Consider the following 4,854-nt stretch of genomic DNA (forward strand, 5'->3'; position numbering starts at 1 on the left):
ATATTTGTATGTATATATATACATACTATTCTTGGTAATATTTACTTATATATATATATATATATATATATATATATATATATATATACACAATACAATATATATGTGGATGTGTATGTATATTATGTGTGTATGTATGTATGTATGTATGTATGTATGTATGTATGTATGTATGTATATAAATGTGTCTGTGTGTGATTGTCAAGTTTAACTGCGGAACATAATTGATCAATTTGCAATGAAACAATGTTAATTTATGAATAAACACTAACAAATCTTAATACTAGAAATAAAATTAAACAAAATTTTGCGTCTTCTTAAATGCAGGCGCACAATCATTAATCATGTTGTGTGACCTTCACTGTGAGGGGAGAGGATAAATGTCACTCGAAGCAATTAAATCTGTAATGAATGACATAAAGGGGGTTGGAAACAATCCTAACATCAAGTTTTGAGATGACTCATTATTTGTTTTCATTTAATACAAACATGAAAAACATCATTTAATAAAATCAGCAAAAAGAACAAAATATAAATCAAGTCAATAATCGTGAACAATTATCGAAACTATAAAGGAAAACAAACAAACAAATTTAATGGAAAATGAAAAAAATATTTAACGAGTAGTCTTAAAATGATATGCTGGGATTTTACCAGTCCCTCATGTCATTAATTAACGTTTAAATTGCTTCATGTGTCTCTCAATGCCTTCACTACTTGATCTGTTATTATAACTCTTTATATGTGTATTTAATTTTGCATTTCTAGCTTTTCGTTGAAATACTATTTTTCGTTATAAATTACGGTGCTACTCCCCTTCACAATTTTGTTAAAGTAATATTAAGACCCAGTTATGTTGTATGAGTTGAAATAATTTGCGTTACTAGCATACTCATGGACATGCATACATATACATATATTTGTGCGAGCATACAGTACATTCTCGACTTCGTATTTATTGTAAACGCCACTTGATATTACTTTCGTTAAGCTCTGAATTTCTAATAGAATTCTAAGAGCACTAACGTGAACGCGGCGTATTTTGACCATTGTAAACATAAACGTGACACTCTCCATTTCCCCACAAGGTTTCAACATAACGGATTTCTTTCAGAGAGAAAGAGAGAAATAGGAAGAGAAATTCAATGGCAAAATCGATCTCAGCACTGGACTCTTTACTTATCAGAACCATAAAAGACAAAATCGAATTCGGCAGTACTTCAGGTCAGAACTCACAGAGCCGAAACCATACACTAATCACTCTTTAACTGAACGTAAAACGTATGGGGCTCCTTGCAGATGGAGTGCCTTAAGAAATTATCAACTCAGCTACTCCATTTGTAACTAAGCAATATGAAATAAAAACTAAAAACAAAGAACAGAACAACGGACTTCAACTACGTACACGTAGATACACACACACACACTTATGTTTATATTCTCTGTTGCAAATTACATAACTAAAGTTCTTTTCAATGCATGAATGAAAATACTTAAACATTTTAATGATTATATCTTTATGGAAGTGCAGGAAAGAATAACAAATGTGCATGATGAATAAATGCAGAGGAGTTTCGCTGTGATAACATGGAAAATGTCTTCCATATTCCTGGGAATACTGAATCAATGTGGAACTGAACGATTGCTTGGGAAGGAAATCTTAGATCTGATCAATAAAAAATGCATTTAAATTGAGATTTTGCTGTTGTTGTTACTCCTGTTTGGGTATTTTTGTTGTATTAACTTTTTCTTTGTTATTGCCATACTTTTAGAGCCGGTACCAGTGCAAACGTCCTGTTTCTTGACTACTGCGCTGGGCAGAAAGTCGTTAAGCAGGAAGTGACTGTAAACATTTTCTTGATTTTCCTGATACGTTTTGAACATGAGCTTTACTTAAGATTTACCTTTACTTCAATTTGTGAAACATAGCAGCTAACCGCCGCAGAAGCTTAATTTCCACTGACAAATGCAACGCATTCATTCATGTTTAGTGGATGATAATGAATTTCTAGACCGGAGCTGTGGAGTACCTCATCCCATCACTCTAGTAGGGAACCTAACAGCAACTCTCACATAATACTTGCAGCGTGTGATCGCTCTTGGGCTGGATTTATATTCTGATTTGTATGTTACAGGGAATCATTCTCGGCCTTTGTGCAGTTAAACTAAAGACGGAGTTATTGCTGTTGTATAATTTGTTGCCCTGGATGTAGAACTTGTTTTATTTGATGTTTGTAGTGTATTCTTATCGTTGTTTGATGTATTGTTGCTGCCACCATTGTTGCTAGAGTTGCTTTCTTGTTCTTCAAGTATCTCATATTTTTTATTCCGTCTTTGTCCGTTTTTTTTTCTTAATGTTACTGCTATTATTGATGGTGTTGTTGCTCCTAAAATTAATGCTGTTCGGCTCTCCTATATTTTATCATAATACTACATTTGTGCATCTATGCTACTGCACTACGAGTTAGTTTCAGATTAAAATTTGTTTTTGCTTTGACAGGTGAAACTTTGAAGCCAGACCAAAGCGTTATTGTTACGCAACATACTATCCTGAATGCGTCCAGCAAACTGCAAGCGAAGTATTTCGTTTGTTAGCTGCAAAGAACAGAAAAATGCAATTTTTACTCTTGAGATATTGCAAGCTACTTTTACCCCGAGTACGTCTAGAACACAATTACCGGCAAAAATACAAACTTACAGGTGAATAGATTTACAGAAACGCGTTTAAGATCAGAGAATCCACCTCATACACGAGCATAACAACAATAACAATAATAACAACGCAACGACAGCCAAAAACAGCAAATATGATGGTAAAATTAATGATAACAATAATGAAAATGCTGATAAAAATAATATTACTAACTACAAATCTGTAGACAGCTTCTGAAACCTAATATTTGAAGTAAACTATTCTCGATACAATACGCTGACAAATAACTTACGTGTACCTTTTTTGATTTATTTGCTTAAATATTTTTCTTGACGCTCCCGTTGACTAGCCAAATAGAAATGAAGTCGGTACCATTACCACCAAAGACAGATTTTCTATTTTATTATTTCGTTTACTACTTCATTACTTACCTTTGAATGGGAAAGCAATTACATTCAAGTCAAAGAAATGAAGTTAATATATGAAAATTGATAGAATTTACGAAGTGTTTTCATCTTCTACTGCGAAACTGTTTATTCACTTCTCATTAATGGTACTCTAGCGTAGCACAATTTTTGTTCTGGTTTACCCATAGGTCTTCAAAGCAAGAAAAGGATGAAATCGTATAAATCAAACATACACATATACATTAATATAGGCGGATATATATAAAAATATATAAAACTACAAACTCACCACATATACATAAGCGTGCGTGAGTTTGTGTTTATACGTATAAAATAATGTAGGTGCATGCTTTCATACATATATACATGCATAGCTACATACATTTATATACATAAATATATGTAAGTATATATTTATATATGTATGTATGTTTATATAATTGAATATATATAAAGTATATATAAAGTATATACATATATACATATATAAATATATACACATATGAATATATATCGATAAATATATATACATATCGATAAATAAATATATATATATATATATATATATATGTGTGTGTGTGTGTGTGTGTGTGTGTGTGTGTATATACACACACATATATATATATATACATATATATATATATACATATATATATATATACATATATATATAGGCATTTGTATATACATATTATCAATATATATATATATATATATATATATATATATGTACAATGCGTATATCCTTTTCACAAGTTTAGGAGTTTGAGCGAGTCGAGAAGCACTGAACCGTTAACAGCTGATAAATACAACCGATGATCAGAAGTAATCTAATCTAAAGAAACTTAATTTTCAGACAAGAATTCTCTTACTACCTAGACAAATGATTGAAAAATAAAAGTATTTTTGATCTTGCTTTGATAAATTCTGCTTTTATTTTGTTTTGTTACTACACTATATAAAACATAACAGATGAAATGGTTGAATTTCTATTAGGTTACCATTCAGACATCTATTAAATTGACTGGATGCAAAGAGTTTGGTCTTATAATGTTCCGATTATTTCCGACAGGTAGGACAACAACGTTGTATGCAATCCGTTTTCTATAGAAAAATACGAGATTTTAATAATAACCATCTGAATTGTTTTCATTTCTAATTTCACTATTAAGAATATTTTTGCGTGATAATATAGAGAAAAAAATAGCCCATTCAAAATATATACAATACATATTAAACGACAGCGCGGTTGTGATAATTTGGATAATCATAGTAATAATAAATATTGGAAAGTCTGTTTCGAAAAAAGAGATTATAGTTAACAAAAGCTAATCATTATTTTGAAGTCATAAAGTAAACCATATAAAAATTACAATTTATATGTTGTAATTATGTGTTTCAACCTAATGCATTTTAGATATTAACTTTCAAATTCTAACTACTGAATAGATTGCCGGCAAAATAAACAAAAATTTATACAGCAGAGGATGGGGGTTGAAAATATCCTGGCTGTAAGGATATCCCAAAAGGCCTGGCTGGAGGCCCAAACTTCTGAGTTCTTTTACAAGACTTAGAAAAACTGAAGTAAGTGTGTGCATCTGAGATGGAAATATGTGGAATGAAATCCTCTTCCAGTACTTTCTTTTATTCAAAGCCGGAAACTTTTCACCACCCTCTCGTGTGTGTATGTATGTATGTACGTATGTATTGATATATGTATGTATGTGTATATATATATGTATATATAAAGTAATAAATATACATGTATGTATATATATATATATATATATATAT

Source organism: Octopus bimaculoides, chromosome 2, assembly GCF_001194135.2.
Source record: "Octopus bimaculoides isolate UCB-OBI-ISO-001 chromosome 2, ASM119413v2, whole genome shotgun sequence".
Lineage (NCBI taxonomy): Eukaryota > Metazoa > Mollusca > Cephalopoda > Octopoda > Octopodidae > Octopus > Octopus bimaculoides.